This window comes from Podarcis filfolensis (genome assembly GCF_964270895.1).
Source record: "Podarcis filfolensis genome assembly, chromosome: 3".
Taxonomy (NCBI): domain Eukaryota; kingdom Metazoa; phylum Chordata; class Lepidosauria; order Squamata; family Lacertidae; genus Podarcis; species Podarcis filfolensis.
Genome location: NC_139606.1, coordinates 24604007 through 24623732, shown reverse-complemented (window position 1 = coordinate 24623732; position 19726 = coordinate 24604007). Strand labels below are relative to the sequence as shown.

The window sequence follows — 19726 nt, the reverse complement described above, 5'->3', positions numbered from 1 at the left end:
GTGTACACACCATACATTTAATGCTGTTAAATGGCGTCTAATATCCCAGACGCGGGTGGCGCTGTGGTCTAAACCACTGAGCCCAGGGCTTGCCGATCAGAAGGTCAGCGGTTCGAATCCCCGCGACAGGGTGAGCTCCCGTTGCTCAGTCCCAGCCCCTGTCAACCTAGCAGTTCGAAAGCACGTCAAAGTGCAAGTAGATAAATAGGTACCACTCCAGTGGGAAGGTAAACGGCATTTCCATGCACTGCTCTGGTTTCGCCAGAAGTGGCTTAGTCATGCTGCCCACATGACCTGGAAAAACTGTCTGCGGACAAACATTGGTTCCCTCGACCAGTAAAGCGAGATGAGCACCACAACCCCAGAGTCATTTGCGACTGGACTCAACTGTCAGGGGTCCTTTACCTTTACCTTTTAACATCCCAGAGCATGTGCAAAGTGGCTTAACGTTACCAGTAAGTAACCACATCCAGTTCTAATACAATTAGGATCAGAGATAAAGGGTTAAAGGACAGGGGGATTGAAGCAGAGAATAATTTATGTTGCTACACATTTTTATTCCAATAAACTCAAAGGTGGTGTACAAAGAGTTGTCCTTTGCCCTTTTATCTTCACAACAACCCTGTGAGGAAGCTTAGGCTGAGAGGGAATTACTGGCCTGAGACCAGCCAGCCCCAAGGCTGAGTGGAGAACTGAACCCCCATCAACTGGGTCCTAATCCAACTCTCTGTGAACGACTGGAGTAGTCAGGGAAGGGGTGCCCAACCAGCCTCAAACAAAGCTATTTTCTAAAAGGGCAAAAGCAGAAATGGAGGGAGGGATTTGTGGCCCTCCGGAAGCTTACAATCTAGGAAATGACATCAGGCTGAGAACTGTGGGTCTGGTCAGAGCTTCAGGGGGGCAATTTAGATTGAAGAAATGGCTTAGGGAAAATGGGTTACACACATCCCAGAGAAACTGGAGTCTTAGAGCTTAAAAACTATTGCATATGGCCTGTCCCAAATGTCTAATAAAAATTATTTCAAAACAAAAACAAGAAACAAAGCTTGCCACAGCCTTGGTGTGAAGCAAGACAGGAAAGCGAATTTGCGTTCTTGATGAGCAATAACTTAGAGGCGAGAACGAACACTACAAATTTTTTATTTTATTTGAATATACATAGAGTGCACAATCTGGTTGAGACAGACCTCCTCACAAAACACCCTCCTCCAAGCCCACTCAAGCGATATATGGCAAGTCTGTCTTCCATTATTCTTCCCTCATATGAAACTTGCTTCAGTACCTCTCCAGTTCGTGGCCTCAGCTGTGTTATCTCAGTAGCCATCTGGCATTCAGACGTATAAGGCGAGGACATCGTCTAAGGAACAATGGTATCATTTAAGTCAACGGAGCTGTTTTGTCTTTTATCATCATCAGCCGAAGAATTGTGTTATTGGCCTCTAAACAATTGTGACTAATTAGAATCCTTGCTGGATATCCGAGGAGAAGATGGTTAGAATGACAGCAGATATAAAAAGGCAAGCGGCTCGGCCAATAGGAACATTGCCACAGAGAGAGGCTGCATCTGGATTAAGGCAGCTCTGGCTTCTCATGCACTGACCTATAAAAGCAGAGGATAGCAAGATTACTGAACACTGCTGGCCGGGAAAATGGAAGAACCAAATCAATTTAGGGATGTGCTGATTTAACCCTCTGCTTTCGGGGTGACTGGTTCACGTGAAATTTAGGATCACGTGTGGCACATTATTATTCTTGAATGAGATGGTGTCCTGGAATTACACTAAAAAGAACAAAACAAGCTAAAAGCTTAAAACAAGCAGCAAGTGCAGCAAAGCAGCCTATAGTGTTGATTGGTTTCTTAAGTTTAGATTTAAAGGATAAGATTGTCATAGCAAATGTTGCAAAGTCATTAGCTTTCCCCTCTTTGCTTTCTACCAGAACATCAACCAAAAGTAAGAGATCAAAACTGGATATATTTCTGGACTAAACGTTTCAGAAGGCAATCCTGCAGATGGGTGATGGAAGAATAATTTTTGTCTCCTCGAAAGGCTCATCCTTTGAACCTGAACTCAAGAGAACACTCAGCTGTATATGTGCCTTGGCTGAATTTTCCATTCGTTTTAAGTTTTGATATATTTTGTTCTTCAGAGCATAAATCCATTCCAACACCGAGAAGAATGAGAATGACACCATGTCGCATCAAACAAGAGACTGGTCTTCACTTCGATGCACAAATAAAGCTTCTGAATGTGAGGGCTTCTCCATTTGCATCGGCTGATGGGGAATCTAGCCAACACTCCTTTGGAGAGGATACGTCAATGGGCAACTGGAGCCCACAACCTCAGAGAATAAATATATTGGGACATATTGTACCCAGCAGTGGATGGAACGGTGTGGCCGTGCTGGTCACCTGTCTGCTGTCTGGCTGAATCACTGCAGCACACCAGGACAGAGAGGGAGAGGGACAACAGCAGTGGTGAGGCTGGTGCGGTGCAAACATGCCAGCAGATCCAATCCAGTGCTCTTGCCAGCACATTAGAACAGCACCAGCAGTTGGATGGCCATCTGTCATGGATGCTTTAGCTGAGATTCCTTCATTACAGGGGGTTGGACAAAATGACCTTTCAGGTCCCTTCCAACTCTACAGTTCTACGATTCTATGAATCCCACCCAACCACACTATTCCAATGAGGCTTCCACTCGCTTCTGCTATTGGAAGAATTTCTTCCGTCTGAGCAACAACTGGCTTAAATTCTGTGCCCTCCAGAAAAGTTGCTCTGGGGCACTAAGAGATCCTTCATAACAGTGTGCAAGGTGGCACAGGAACAACAGAAGGAACATGGGGATTGGAGAAACCTTCCTCCATTGAATGCCTTTAATGGTTTGGAATCCCTTTGGCAAACTGAAGGAGCTCTTCCATTTGCATAATTTGTTTTTTAAAAAAATCAGTGAAAAGCAATAATGTTTATTCTGTCACATTTATACAAGGTGACTAGGCATTTATCAAATAGGGCTGCCTAGAATGCATGCTTTTGAAGATATACTAAAATGCAATGAAACTGTGGTACATTTAATAGATCTATCCATACACGTTATACCTGAACACAGCAATAATTCCAGACCTACCCAGATGCTTTCAAAAATGATTTACGGCAGTGGAAAATGTAGCCTAAATTCCACTAATATAGCATTTAATATTAGTGCAAACCATGTGGTTATTACTCTATTATTATGCCATAATGTATATTTTATGGCAAAACCAACAGAAAGGGTTTTGAATAATATTAATTGCATTTTCCTAGGCTGAAAGGCATTTGCGAGGGTGATGCAGGTTATAAAAAAATAATATTTTTAATCACATATATTTAAAAAATGACAGACGCAAGGATGCAAACAGTGGCACAGCAATCACTTTCAGTAGCTGATAATAACTCTAGTTGCGCTCACAGATACAAGATATTCTACAAGGCAAGAAATTTTTAAGGATACATTCCATTTTAGTAGTCTGTAAATTTTCATAATCTTATATAGATTTCCCTTAACTAAATCACACAGAACGTAAGAAGCTGTCTTATCCAAATTGGACCATCTAGCTCAGAAGGTTCCCAGAGTTCCAGACAGGAAGTTTTCCCCAGCTCTACCTAGAGATTCTAGGGCCTGAACCTGAAATCTTTGTGATTTTATTCATTTCTTAACCAGAGACACATTTTGTTCTTGCTACTATGGTGATGTCCCTGCTTTTATATGCCCTGCTCACATTGCTTTTCCCTCTTGAGTTCCTTTCTCTCTATATTCCATGGATAGACAATAAGGTGCACTCCAAATGATGTTGGACTCCAATTTCCATCAGTCCCAACTAGCATGGTCCATTGTCAGGGATGATGGGGCCTAAAGTCCAGAACATCTTGATATCATCTTGCGAGCTGCCTCTTCTGTAATCCACATGGTCCTTTGCCTTCTACACTTGTCCTTTGTATGGTTCCTCTTGTCTGATTTAACATCATTTCCCATGAAGAAGAGGGCAATATGAGAAGCTCCAAAACATCTGGAATAAGTAGCTGAATTTCTTGTGCCATTGTTTGACCTGCTAATGACAAATTGAAATATGATGAGGAGTATCTTTAACAAAAAGACATTCCTTAAATGCTCATGTTTGGATTGGAACTAATATTAATATTAATGTTTCTGTGAACAATAATAAATCCCTGAAATTTGAAAAGCCCTCTATATTTTCTATGTCAATGAAAGGAAGCTGTGACTTTGGTATGTCTTATCTTAGAAAGATCATCCCACTTGCTTGGCAATGGAATGGACTGATCATTTGGAAAGGCGGCAGAGAAATCAATTTTGTGACACCACTGATTTAGCTTATTCAATATATTTCTGTCTATCAAACTAACTCCTTGATCAGCAATCATCTAAATAGTCACGTATGGATGGCGTTAACGTTTTCACCATTGAATTACCAGCTAGACACAAAGAAATGGATTGTGTATCTGGAATATCCATAGGGATTATTCTACTGTTATTAATTTGACTAGACACTGGATGTCAGTGTTGCTGTTTGCTAAAAGGAATGAAATATAAAAGGCAGCTTAATAGAAGATATCAAACAGAACGAGTCTAAATGGCTTTAACTTCTAACAATATTATTTTATATTTATCATGGATCTTATTAGTCTGAAAATATTGTTTTCTATCTAGATATTAAGGTCCTGATCAAGTCACACTCTGTATTTAATTTGTTAATTAAATTTGTATACTGCCCTTCATCTGAAGAGCTCAGGGATATTACATAATAATGTATTTTTTTCCAAGTGCAGATAGCTTTGTCGATATATTTCTAAATCATTCTGAAACTACAGGCAAATGAATGGTGTCTCAGAGTGTCACCATAAGCAACGGTAAACACATTTATAAAATCTGGTATGAGAGAAGGTAGTTTAAGTGAGTTAAACTGAAGTGTTCAGATGTAAACCTTTACAGTACATTCGACTGCAATGAAATCATCTTAAAGCCTGATAGTTTACCATAATTGGATGGAAATGATGGGACACATCCTCTGACAAAAATAATAATAATCAAGCCAGAACTGGTCCAATTAAGGGTTGGTTTTGCAGCTATGGAAACTCAAGAGTAACAGTCTGGATGCTCTGAAGGGATAGACACATTGGTCTGGAAAAAGCACAAGAGAATGGCGCATCATACTTGCCATTTCACTATGCCATTATCATCACACTGTTTTTATACATCATAAATCTGGTCCCGGGACTTCCCATTTTGATGTGATTATGGATTATCAATGTGATGCTTAAAAGGACCTTCAAAGTCAAACTTTCCCACCAAGCTCTGTCTGTAGTTTTATTTGTGTGCTTGTTTGAATAAGGAACTAAAGTATAGATTCAGGTAGGTAGCCGTGTTGGTTTGAGGCAGTTGAATAAATTAAAAAAATTGTCCAGTAGCACCTTAGAGACCAACTAAGTTTGTTCTGAGTATAAGCTTTTGTGTGTCTGAAGAAGTGTGCGTGCAAACGAAAGCTTATACTCAGAACCAACTTAGTTGGTCTCTAAGGTGCTACTGGACAATTTTTTAATTTATTTTAACTAAAGTGTAGTATTTAATGATGAATATTCCCTTTTTGTAGTGGAAGGTGGCCAGTTGTGGACTGTTTGGCAGCATCCTGTTCTGCTGTCCATAGCCAGCGATTGCAGTGGAACCAACTACCGTCTTTAAGAAATGAGGAATAGGTGGCCAAATACAACATTTTATGTAACATTGCAATGATCATTTGCAAGTCTGACGTGCACAATTGATTGGGGCCTCAAAGCAGGGTGACCATTTGTGTCATGTCAGACTTCCAACCTGATCCTCAAGATGCTAACTTGGAAGTAAGCCCCACTGAATTCAACGGTACTTAATTCCTAATAGGTATGTGCTTAGGATTGCAACCTTTGTCTATTTCCTCCCCACATTTCGCAGGCAACTTAATGATGCAAGTAGGGAAAAGGAACATTGCCATCAGCCGTTACCATGGACTATTAATCATCTTACAGCTGCAGAATTGGAATAATGCAGTGCATAGACTTTGCTACCACGTTGTACAGTCACGTTTCTACCAAAGCATGAAGTGTAAACAATGATCATGGGTTGTGCACTATTAAAAGCAACGTACGGTTTTCATCTTACATAGCTATATAGAAAGAAGAGCCAAGACTGACCTGAAAAACAAAAGACTCTGTTCCAATTAACGGAACCAGTCTGTACATAACTAGCCTCCAGACAAGAAACAAACAAACAATCCCCACTGAAGGGGAAGTTTCTTCTAATTAGAAAACCACTTACTCCATTTAATGGATCAAAATCACACATGGGATAGACATCAAAGCCTCCATTTGTTTGTTTTTTTGTACTGGGCCTTGGATCTCTTGCTGTTTCCTTGTTGCTTTTTAAATTAAAAAAAAAGTTGCTTTCAGGGCAGCTTTCATAAGCCTGAATTTTCACCTATAACATATAAATTAGCATATCTGAATGCTATGCAAAGTTGTGTCATGGGCCTATGCCTCAAGTGTTTTAAGGCCCTTGCAATGCCTTGCCTCCCATGAGCTCAATCCTAGGTCATCTGTAATACATCAGAATTACTATCCTTCCCCCTTCTCTTCAGGTGCCATCCACATTTTGTGTTTCATTGTGTCTTGACAGGCTAGCAATCATGCAGGCTCAGTCTTGAGGCTGAAGACAGGTGATCGGGTTTTCAAGAGAGCTGTAGGCGATATGACAGGGACATTGTTGCCCTGGCGCGAACAACTCAGCCCACTGTCACCTCTGCTTATAGGTCTTTGTGGTGCTTCAGATCTTGCAAACCCCGTTTGACAGGCAATATTGGGACAAAGGAGATGGGGAAATAGCACAGGAAATGATGCTTCCTGAAGCAGCAACATCTACTGTCTTAAAAGCTAGAGCGCAGCCAGAGTAGAAAGTCTGTCAAGCATGGGTGGAAACCCCCCAAACACCAACATCTAAACTTTTGCATCTAGTTAAAATAAGTTTCTAGGAACAAAACCACTGCTTTCAGAATGAAAACAGAAGCGGGCTAGAAACGGAATTTGATTCAATGATCACTGATCGTCCATCAAAGAGTGTCTCATACTTTGTTCTGGATCAAGACCTTTAAAAATATATCTTGGATTCAGAGGTCTTGTGAGAGAAACACTCACAAGATGATTCACAACCTGCGCAGTTCCTTGCACCGCTAAAAATCTGCTCCAGAAGGTTATGGAACCTTCTGAAACAGTGTGGGAGGTAGTGCAGGAGACTGAAAGAAAATGAGAAATTAGAGAAGAGGAAGAAGGAGGAGGAGGAGGAGGAGGAGGAGGAGGAGGGACCTCTCCCTCTTCCATAAATGGAAAAGGCTTTGGGGGAAAGGCTGTATCTCATTAGTAGAACACTTTATCTGTATGCGGAAGGTTCCAGGTTCTGGGAGAGACCCCTCTCGAAAACCCCAGAAAACCACTGCCTGTTAATGTAGCATTTACATTGTAGTAGACAATACTCAGCTCAATTGATCAATGATCTGACTCAGTATGAAACAGCTTCCTATGTTCCTGTGTTCACTGGCTGCTGGCCCCAAGGGCTAATCTGGATACAAACTGCTGTGCTGCTTCCGTATTTGTCTCAGGAGACTTCAGAATCTTTATTTCACTGATAACGATGTCAAAAACTCACTTTTCAAGCTATAGGTCTGCCCTCAGGTAATGAAACTGTTCAAACTTCATTGCCTCTTTATGATGACATCTAAGTCCTTGCTGGAATAATAGCTGCTTCTGGTCGAAACAAGGGTGTTTATCAAATGGTTGCCTTCTTTGCTTGCATGGAGCTTTGTACATTTAACTGACATATCAATAGGATTGCGGATGCTGAGCATCTTTCATACATCAGCTGTTGGTACTTTGTGGGATTGAGTACGGAAAGGCGTTTCTCACTTGCGAGTAGTCACTTGGAAATCCAGCATTTCATTTTGTCACAAAATGCATTTACAGTGGGAAAAGAATCGGAGCAAAATACTGTGCAAAAGAAACTGATGCTCGATGGTGGCGGTGGCATATTTTATTGGCATGATTTCAAAATTAGCTTATGATTCAAAGCAATTTATTTATTTATTTATAGATACCCCGCCCATTTGGCTGGGTTTCCCCAGCCACTCTGGGCGACTCCCAACATAATATTAAAAACACAATAAAACATTAAACATTAAAAACTTCCCTAAACAGGACTGCCTTCAGATGTCTTCTAAAAGTCAGGTAGTTGTTTATTTCCTTGACATCTGGTGGGAGGGCATTCCACAGGGTGGGCACTGCTACCGAGAAGGCCCTCTGCCTGGTTCCCTGTAACCTCACTTCATGCAGTGGGCAATCACCAGAAGGCCCTCAGTGCTGGACCTCAGTGTCCAGACTGAACAATGGGGGTGGAGATGCTCCTTCAGGTATATGGGCTGAGGCCGTTTAGGGCTTTAAAGGTCAGCACCAATACTTTGAATTGTTCTCAGAAACATACTGGAAGCCAATGTAGGCCTTTCAGGACCAGTGTTATATGGTCTCAGCAGCCACTCCCAGTCAACAGTCTAGCTGCTGCATTCTGGATTAGTTGTGGTTTCGGGTCACCTTCAAAGGCAGCCCCACGTAGAGCACACTGCAGTAGTCCAAGCAGGAGATAACTAGTGCATGCACTACTCTGGCGAGACAGTCTGCATACTGAAACTGTATACATGACAGATTTAACGGTTTCTAACAATGTATACTAATATAAATCAGGGGGAAGACCATGTTGATAATCACCCAGAGCCAAGCTCAAGCAAAAGTGGTGTTTCAAAGCCTGGGAAAGGTTCCGAGGGCCAGAAAGAGAGGTCTGGAGGTCTGCATTTGACTCCTTGGCCTGAGGTTCCCCACCACTGTAGTAGAGTGAAGAAGTTTATAAGCAAGCAGCTGTTCACCTATAGGCTTCCACATGATGAAACACAGGCAGGATCAGGTATCCCTCTGATCATATGAAATGTACACGAGTGCCAACAAGGCAAGTATATTAATGTCTCTTTTCCCAGAAATTACATAGTGTGTCCTTCATGAAAATAATATATCAAGGAGGCTTCTAAAGCTTTGGAATGCTTCTCATTTAGGGCAGTTTTAATCTAATTCCTTCTACACCTTGTTCAAGGGTTCCCATCTGATACTTGATTGTCTGATTGGATTATTTTTGCATGACTGCGCCATGTTGGTGCAAACTCAGCCCCTGACTCAATAAACAGCAGCTGAGAAGTAAAACCTTTCAGAACGGTTTGAGACAAAATACAGTTAAATCATCTTTCCTGCCTATGACAATTTGCATCTTCTTCCTATCTCCCTCCCGCCCACTGTGTGTTTTGTCTTTGTTTTTATACCAGTTTCTTTTTTTCTTTTTGGTACTGTTAGGTTCTTCCACCATTCTGCAGCAATTAAGCAACATGTTTCCAGTGTTTGATTGTTTTTTACATAATAGGAACTATTTCCAGAGGGGTGAAAAAAAGGTCTCCTATCACTGTAATGATGAAAAGAAACCCATGTAGCAATTTACTTAATTGGGAATGAAGTTGTTGGTAATAATTAAAACAAAATTAAATTAAATGTAATCTTTGACCTTGGTGGGGAGTGGAAGCCAGTAAAGAGGTGGGAATGCTTGTGCTATTAATATGTTGGTGGAAAAGCCATTGCTTATAAAAATCTAATCTTTTTATAACCATTAAAATTAATGTTTTCAATCCAATATTCTGGGAACCTATTACCACTAAATCTTTACAGAGTAATAAATAGTGAAAAGATGCAATGGAGCCTTTGTCCTTCAAAAATAATATTTCAAGATTTGTAGGGAGCATTGTTATAGTCCCTTCATTCTTTTAGAGCCCAGTGGCCAGAAAGGAGGAAAACAAATACACCTCCAGAAGTAACTCTAAAAAAATTTGCAATCACTTTCCACATCATGATGAAATGCAAACCATTTTCTTTCAAAGACTGTAGGCATTCAGTCTTTTGTCTAGTTTCAATGCTGACAATGTGTTGCCTGTAATTTGCCACAATCATTGATCCCAACTAATGCATACACAGGGTGGCACCGTGGTGTAAACCACTGAGCCCTGGGCTTGCTGATCGGAAGGTTCAAATCCCCGCAACGGGGTGAGCTCCCGTTGCTCGGTCCCAGCCCCTGCCAACCTAGCAGTTCGAAAGCATGTCAAATTGCAAGTAGATAAATAGGTACCACCCTGGCAGGAAGGTAAACGGCATTTCCATGCGCTGCTCTGGTTTCGCCAGAAGCAGCTCAGTCATGTTGGCCACATGGCCTGGAAAAACTGTCTGTGGACAAACATCGGCTCCCTCAGCCAGTAAAGCTAGATGAGAGCTGCAACCCCAGAGTCGTCCGTGACTGGACTTAACTGTCAGGGGTCATTTACCTTTTAATGCATACACACTGGGACATCCATGCATGGAACAGAGCTTTCCTGGCCATTCTCAATCCCTTGGTCCTGCATCAAAGGGTTTCTGAGCTTAGAAGATGAACTAGATACCTCATAGGCCAAGGACCTTGAGGAGCATACAGGCCCCCTGAATCCAATGCTGAGGGCCCCATTGAGGCCCTCCATGCTGGTATCTGATGAGGAACTCCTGGAACTCTCAGAGGAGAAGGAGGAGGATTTGAGAGTGGTGCTACCAAAAGCTTTGGGTCCAGGCTGAAGGGTGATGATACAGTATCATCACATGCCCAGAGTCATCAGTCTCCTAATGAATAAGCCACCCTGGACACCTTCAATGTCAGCATTTGTGGTTAGGGTGCAGTTTAGGAGGCCAGAGTACATAAGTCTTCCCTCTTCAACTTTCTAGTTGCTAGAAACAACAAGGAGTTCTGGCTTATTATTCTTGGGTTACTAGCTCCACATTCCAGCCTTGCTGTGTTGTACCTAGTCTGACCTATGATGACTGATTGCTGATCTAGATTGTGTTTGGATGTCCACTGATTCTTTTTGCTACATCTGCAACCTTGCACTCATTAGCAAACACGTTGATGGGGGCTTATATCTTCTGAAACTGGCTGAAAGCCTCACTTAACTACTCAGGTCCCTGGATGACAACACTGGAATGTGTTCCTCCCAGCCTCAATTAGCACTTTGATTCAGGGTGATTTGTATATTTCCCTCAGCGAAGTAAGGCTTATTTGTGTTAGGCGTTTGGTATGACTGACTTCACTTTAGGTGGACATGGCATAGGGCATCAGCATAGCAAAGGGGACCCCCATAAGGGGTCTGTGGAGAAGGATTAGCTATGGCATGCCCCAAGCTCAGTTTGGGGCCTCCATCTTCCTGGAATCTCTTACCCTGGTTGCTTAGCAACACCCTGGATGCTTGGCTTGCACCATGGCAAACTTTAATGCTGGGTGACTTCCAAGAAGGGGGTGGGGGTGAGGCATTTCTCAACCCTGAAAGAGTACCATTTCTTCAGCATGGACTGAGTACAATGATATATTGATCGTTGCCCTAATAATAATTATTTTTCAAATCTGAGCCCAGGTTTATCACCATTAACTGCAATCCATTATAAGGAAGAGATACAGGGAAAAGGACTATTAAGTACTCTTAATATGTGGAAAAACTATGGTTTGTTAGAGCATTGACAGTAAGATGGCTCTTTCAGAATATATAATAAAATCAATGAGGAAATTTTACAGGCATGACCGCAATTTTTTCCAATATCTACAGTAATGAAATATTGCCCATAGTTTAATTACAAGATATGGCCCTCTTCAAGAAATATCAGAATTTGAATATATAATGCTGGAAGATAAATCACAAGTATTATTATGCAAGATAGGTGAAATGATCAGTAATTTAGAATCAATGAAAAACACTTATCAATATAAATGGGAAAGAAATGTTGGCCCTGATATATGGAAACTGGCTCTGGTTCAATATTCCTCAGCAAACTATCAGCATTTATTTTAAAGTAAGTTTTTATAAACTTAGCATGCAATGGTATTTGACTCCACAATGACTTAATCATGCAAATAGGACAGCAAACATACAGGGTTGGCATTGCAAAAATAATAATGCTGTTATACAGCATACTTTCTGGACATATCCTAAAATAAATACACTTTGGAATAACACAATAAAAGAAATAGACATTGCAGGATATATATACTCCAAATAGATTCACAGGTTATCTTATTTGGATATATTACAGAACTCATTTTAATAGATGATAAAGTAATGGTTATCAGTTCATTAATTGTGGCTCATATAACTACTTTTTCATAATTGGGAAATGGACATGATTCCTACAGTGGAAGACTGGATAATTAAAGTGTGGGATATAGTAAACATGATCAAACTGACTAATTTCATCAAGTCAGAGAAGTCAAACACTTTGTAACTGATTTGTGGAGAAATGAAAAAGGTTCACAATGCATTTGTCCATCAAAGTTCAAGAAAATGTAAATCTATAGACTTTATTAAATATATTATTTTTCATCTTTGAATTACTGTATAAAGATCATGGATAGGTAAAAGATGGATAGGTAAGATTGACAAATATATATTACATGCTTCATTTCTGCACTTTTTCATGACTATCATTGAAAAAATGACAAATTGTCTGATATAGCTGACATTCTTTTCTTCTGACTCTTTAAGAGCTTCAAACAGTCCTGCTCCCATTAAGGTGTGTTTTCAGGACCCACCCTATTCTTGTGACTGTAACCTGTTTTAACTGTTTTAAATTCTGAATTTTAAATGGTCGTAACCCACTCTGGGATCTTCTGGTAAGGGCACAGCTGTCAAGTGTCCCTTATTTGAAGGGACAGTCCCTTATTCTAGCGCCATGTCCCACTGCAGTCCCTTATTGATGGATGTCCCTTAAATGTCCCTTAAATATGTCCCTTAAATTTCAAAGGAAGCAGCTCCTCTCCCTCCCTCCCTGCCGGCCAGGGAGGAGGGAGGCTCCAACTGTGTTGCTTGGCTGTGTTGCTCACCCAATAAGAAGTCTAAGAACAACTGGGGGGGTGGAGCTTGCATGCCTTGTGTGTGGCTAGTTAATGCCAGCTGATGGGGGTTTTGAATGCTGGACGCCATTTTGTTGCACGTGCTGCTGCAAACTTTGCAGTGCAAAGCCAGACCGGGGAGCCATCTTAAGTTGAGGCTGCATAGGCCTTGTGGTGCATGTGATTCAGATTCTGTTCAGTTGAACCTCTGGTTACAAAGTTGGTTGGACAGTGTTCTCGAAGCTACCAGCATGAGTTTGACCAGACTGCAGGAGGACAGGAAGATTGGGGTGCCTGGAACAGGTGAGGCTGCAGGTCCCTTATTTTGGCTGCTGGTCCCTTATTTTCAAGGCTGCTGGTCCCTTATTTTCAAATCTGTAAGTTGACAGCTATGGGTAAGGGGTGGAAATGTATAAAAACATCCATGAAGTTTAATATTGGTATAATGGCTAATACACTCTTAACAGACATAATGAGAATCCATGGTCTCCAACTACACAAATGAGGCAACTAAACGATTAAACAACAATGAAAGACCCAGGTTTGCATGTTTCTTTTTCTACTCTTTCACGTGCCATGGGAGGAGATTCAAAACATACACTTCTAGTTTTAAACTGATCACAGTTCCCCATTCTATGCAAACTCAGCAAACTGTGGTTTGTTTAAACTATGGTTTCAAATTAAGGCAGGATGTGAAACCACAGTTTGACCCTGGATTGTTGTCACTAACCATAGTGTGCAAGCAGGCCAATTTTGATATCATAGAGAACTGTGGTTCATTTAAAATCAAGAGTGATGGAGAAAGGAAAGGAGGGGAAATGGGGGCACTATGCTAGCCATGGTTTGTTCACATCTAAACCCACAGCAACGGAACCAGGCCTCTGTTTCTCTGTTCCTTTGTGGGTTTGAGAAACCAGGCTACCAAACAGAGGACTTAAATCAGGTGTTGTTCAGCTTCAACTCCATGCTGGCCCTGACTAATATAATCTAACAAGATCAATTAAACAACAGCCAAGCCAAGTAATTAAATTATAAGTAAAAAGAGGTAGTCTGAACTGAAAAATATTTGTGTGCCCAGAGTGGCGAAGAAAGCTCCCCTCAAAACCAAATTTTATCTGCCCTGTGGATGGTCTGTGAAATTACAAATAGTAAGGAATGGACTTTAACGAAGAATATGTTACCATTGTGTTAAAGCCTAATCTGTATAAAGAGAACATGAAGTGGCTAAAGGTTCTTTATTGGACTGTTGACACTGTGGGTGGTAGTGATGATCTGAGAGTGCCTTTATGTTTAAATTCTCAAGGAGAGGGGGGAAACAAATTCACATAGAAACTAGCATATGTCAAGGATAGCTAGCCTAGAATCATTCTCACTGAGACCTAGTTTTCTATGTTCAGGGAGCTATTTTAAAATAAGAACCCAGGATGGTATGTAATTAAGTGCACGAGGGTTTTGCTGTTAACACCTACCCCAAATCTGCTCCTGGGGGTTGAGGGCAGGGGAAACCCAGAACAGATTTGGTTGGGGCACTGGGGGGGGGGAATCCTTGCACTGGCAAAAACACTTTGTTAGATAGAAACCATCCACAGTAATGCCACCAGCTGCCTGTCTCCACCTGCAGTATAAAGGGGAGCACTGTCATCACTGCATCTGCTAAGCAGACCTCAGTTACCACAATATAAAGTGATGTTATTCTGACTACTTACCAGCTCTGCCGTAGGTTAAAGCAGTTCATCTTATTTTGCGGGTGTTGAATTATATAGCCCTCACAGGCATGTGACCAGGAGCGGTTTCTCTGCTGTGAAAACAGTTCTGCTGCTGTTTATGTACTCACTGTATCTTCCCATTTCAGCTGAAGTTAGGAAATTTATTTGCATATGTTTAGCCAGAGCAGACATTGCTATTCTCCTTCGGCAAACCACTTTTGAGCTTACCTTACAGTGAGCAACTCTTTACACTTTGCTTTTGTCTTTTCGATTCATTTTCAATAAAATATTTAAAATTTTTATGAGATTTCCCCCCACTCATTAACATAACAAGAAAAATGCATAGGGCTATCTAACTTTGACAAGCGCATTTTATCCTAACTGTCGAGACAGAGGATACATGAATGAATGCATAGCTATTGTTGAATAGCCAAAATGATGCTGTTAAAATTCTGCAAGGCCTTGCAGAAAAATAATGGCATTAGCGTGACTCACAAACCTCCCAGCCTTCTGTAGAAGCCATTATAAAATGCAAACAGTTATGAATCTTGCACATCTTGAAATCTTTAACCATCCGTCTGCTGCAGATATACTGCATTATCATTGCTATCACATTCTATAAACTTTCTTTGAAAAGTGATAAAGCTGCTCTGCCTTAAGGCTACTATCATTTAAAAAAACAAATATTGTGTTTTAAAATTTAAGTATATTGAATAATTTACCAACCTTTTTTAAAGCTGTGTGCTTCTTCTCTCTGCACCCAGGTCACCAGTTTGAAGTAAGGACTGAATTTTATCCATGGATAGGAAGACCCAGATTGCCCCACAGAAAGAGGGAGAGAGGAGGAAAGAATGAAGATGCAAAATGGTGGGGCCGGTAAATGGGCAACAGGTTTATTAACGTGCCCAAATCTGCAATGAGCAAAAACCTGTTAGCAATAAGCTAACAAACCCTCAGTGCAGACTTCTGAACTTCAGGTCAGAATGCGGAGCCCACTAGGGCACTTCCTCTTGAGGATCCTTCTCATGCAATCTCACGCTGTGTCCATGCACAACCCCCTCTGCCCTGCCCATTTCATTTCTCTTCAGGAGACCAGGGGGGAGGGGATCTGGTCACAACATGAGGGGGAGACTCCCTGGCTTCTGCCTCTGCCTTGAAGTCTGAACTGTGCTTTGCCGCAGCCTTTTCCTGTCCACTACACCCTGTCACCTCTGACACCTCCTCCCTCAGGTCAGCTCCTCCTCCATTTCATCATTGCCCCACCACCAATTCCCTGAATCTGAGCCTTCTTCCCCTAGGAGTTCTCTAGAGGGGTTCCCCGGCTGGTGCCTCCCATCGCTCCTCTGTATCCAGACGGTCCATGACAGACTGAGATGAAACAATAGCCTAGGTACAAAAAGAAACGTACAGTGGAACTTCGGTTTTCGAGCGTCTCGAAAGCCGAACAATTTGGAACCTGAACGCCAAAAGCCCAGAAGTAATTGCTTCTGTTTTCAAACACACCTCAGAAGTCTAACGTATTCCTGAGAGATCTGCATTGGCTCCCAGTATGTTTCCGAGCACAATTCAAAGTGTTGGTGCTGACTTTAAAGCCCTAAACGGCCTCGGTCCTGTACACCTGAACGAGTGTCTCCACCCCATCGTTCAGCCCCGACACAGAGATCCAGCGCCGATGGCCTTCTGGCGGTTCCCTCATTGCGAGAAGTGAGGTTACAGGGAACCAGACAGAGGGCCTTCTTGGTAGTGGCGCCTGCCCTGTGGAACACCCTCCCATAAGATGTCAAGGAAATATACAGCTATCTTATCTTTAAAAGACATCTGAAGGCAGCTCTCTTTAGGGAAATTTTTAACATTTAATGCTGTATTGTTTTTAACACTTGATTGGGAGCTGCCCAGAGTGGCTGGGGAAACTCAGCCAGATGGGCGGGGTATAAATAATAAATTATTATTATTATTATTATTATTATTATTATTATTATTATTATTACTTCTGCTGTGTGTTTTTCAGTTTTTCCCTATTGATTTTGCCAACCACCCTTTGTGCCTCGGTTGTCGAGCATTTTGGAAGTCAAACGGTCTTCCGGAACGGATTACGTTTGACAACCAAGGTTCCACTGTATACTCCTCACTCCGTGGCTGTAACATCAAGTGATGGCTTGAATGTGTGAAGTAGTCATCACCAGTCAGCTACCACAGACAAAGCTTTCATTTCATCTCACGCTAGATGCAATAGTTTTTAATGGAAGAAGCATGAACCCTTTGGGTCCATATCATGAAATGGCTACTGGAGCATATAACAAAACATTGCTGTGTCTCCACTTCCTTGCAGGAGTGTTCCCTGTTGGGATTTGTGTGCTCACCAGCTGCGAGCTAGCAGCACATTGTTTACATCATGTGATAATTCTGATGTTACTGAGCGTGAGACAGGATGTCCTACACTGTTCTCAGGGTTGTGTTCCAAGTTTAACTTGAGACCTTCCTGTTGTTGCTGCAGAGGAAGCAGTGAGCTGTACGGAGGCTGAGAGAGCAGACATGATTTGTACTAGCTCGTGTACAGTGTACAGTCTGGGAATAAAGTAGAATGAGTTAGACTACTTTCAGACTGTTTCTTTCTTCTGCTGAGATGCAAGGGGAAAGTGAGTGTGCATCTCTCAAAAGGGAGGTGTCGCTTATCACCGGTCTCCCTGGACTGAACGAAGACCAGCCAGGCGTAGACCACCGGAGAGAGGCTTCACAGCCTGGGAAGAGGAGTCAGCCTTTCCCAAGGGGGGCTGCTCCCCAACAATTGGTAGCAGAGGATGGTCGGATGGTTGGGTGGTCATGGCAATACCACCAACATCTGCCAGTTCCTGTGATGGTTCCAGATGGTTCCTGTTGGATGGCTGCCTGATGAACGCGGAGGGAAGGCTTCTCCAGTTCATCGAATCTCTGCTGTTTTCCTGCTCCCCAACATTCCCGTCTAAGTTTCCTGCCAGCCATTCCACTCCCAATCCCCAGTTTTATACCCCACCCCCTCCTCAGCTGGGACTCAATATTCTGTGGCTATTACATTCAGTCCTAGTTGGGCTGATTTAGTCTCTCTCTCTCTCTGTGTGTGTGTGTGTGTGTTTAAAATAGTTTGTACTTCTCAAATTTTGGGAGTTTCCCTAATCATGGAAGAGCCTCCCTCTTGTTTCTCAGAGGGCTTCAGTTTGGCTTAAATCCTGTCAGCCCCCACCACCCACGTTTGATATTAGCGGGAGTTGCGAACCATCAAGTGATCTCATTGAAAGATGAACACACAAAGCTTGAATTTTCTCTCCCATGCCTCTGAGCACAAATATTGACTGTACTCAGGGACACTAAGTCCTTCAGGATATTGCTTATTCCACCCCAAACACAACTTTGGAATAAATGACATGATTTATAAAACAAGGCAGAGCCATTTGTGTTCAAATACCTTGACCTTCTCCCTCAATCGTGCATTTCACCAACTAATTCCCGAATCAAGTCTGTATCATCTGATTTGCTCAAGCATGTATTTCTGAAAGACAACCGTCCGGGTTTCAAAGCCTCCAAAGAATAAAGGGATATGCTGTATTTTTTACTGCAGTGTCCCAAATTATTAGTTTTCAGGTTCCAAAGGTAAGTGTATATGGGTCGGAGGGCAATGCCTGACCAACAGGGAGAATGATCCGAATAAAGGCCCTTTGCCTAATCGCAGAAGTATGGGGAAAAGATATTTTAAGAGGTATTAATTTAAAGATAAAAGCCTCGTGCTTTGTGCACCGTGAATGAAGAGGCTGTTTGAGTGATATGTGTCATATCTCATATTCCCAAATTAAGAACATAAGAATAGCTAACTTGAGCCACCCAATGGCCCATCTAGTCCAGCATTCTGTTCTCACAGTGGCCAAGCAGATGCCTTTGGGAAACCCTCTCCCCCTCCATGAATTTGTCATTGGATTATGCTGTTAATAATAATAATAATAATAATAATAATAATAATAATAATAATAATTTATTTATATCCCACCCTCCCCAGCCGAAGCCGGTCTCACAGCGGCTAACAACAGTAAAAGTAACACAGCATTCTAAAATCAATTCATTTTAAAATCAATTCAAAATCAAATTAATGGCAACCATTGGGCTAGAGTTCTGTGAGGATTGAGATCATTAAGATCATGAGATAGATCACAGATCCTCTAACTCTGTGGGTTTGGTTTTTCCAGAAAGTTAAATGCATATCCTTCCCCCTCCCTTTTCTTTTCTGAGAAACAAAGTGGAGAAATGCACAGAGTTCAAGAGAGGGAGTGTAGAGAAGATGTAAAAGAAAATGAATATTTAGTTTTGACAGAAAGGTCTATCTTTCAATCTACCTGTTGGGGGTTTCTTTAGGCCACTCTAGTCACAGTGATTTGGGGGAGGGATGCTGAACTAAATATATGCAGTCTTCACAATGTACTGCTTATTATACTAGACTTAAGTTGTAGCTGGGTGGATTCAGGAATTTTATGTGCTATTCTGCTCTTGTTTAAAATAGACAATAAAGTTCTTGTCTAGCTGCTTGATGAGTGTGTGCTCCCCGCCTCCCATTGAACAGCATTTATGTGGTTTTCTGACGGATTGCCTGCTGGAGAAACAAACCATTCAGAAACGGCAGTGGGAAACTATCTTTCTCCTTCTACAAACAGCCAAACAGAAATAATATACAGAAGAAACTCCTGAGCTGGCGGGCGTCATTGCAGGGAAGAGAGACATCTATATTGTCATGCTTCTTATCTACTTGTCTCTCCCAAAATGAAGAGTTTGACGCAAATAAATAGGATTTGACGTTGCGGGAGAGGGGGACCTGCTTCAGTCTGAGGGGCACATTGGCTTGTGAGGAACCTTCCAGGAACCACATGCCTGTGGTGGCTTGGGGCAGAGGCAAAGGTGGTTGGAGCAAGATCAGAGGTGTATGTATGGACACACCTCTCCAGGCAAAC

General features: G+C 41.9%; 1 long non-coding RNA gene across 1 annotated transcript; it reads right to left on the bottom strand.

The window, feature by feature from the left end:
• Window positions 1-1123: 1123 nt before the first annotated feature.
• On the bottom strand, window positions 1124-15537 carry LOC310759803. The gene is made up of 3 exons (XR_014546505.1): window positions 15486-15537; window positions 14760-14905; window positions 1124-4087 (listed from the first exon to the last, which is right to left on the bottom strand). It is a non-coding gene; the product is annotated as an uncharacterized lncRNA (long non-coding RNA).
• Window positions 15538-19726: the final 4189 nt, after the last annotated feature.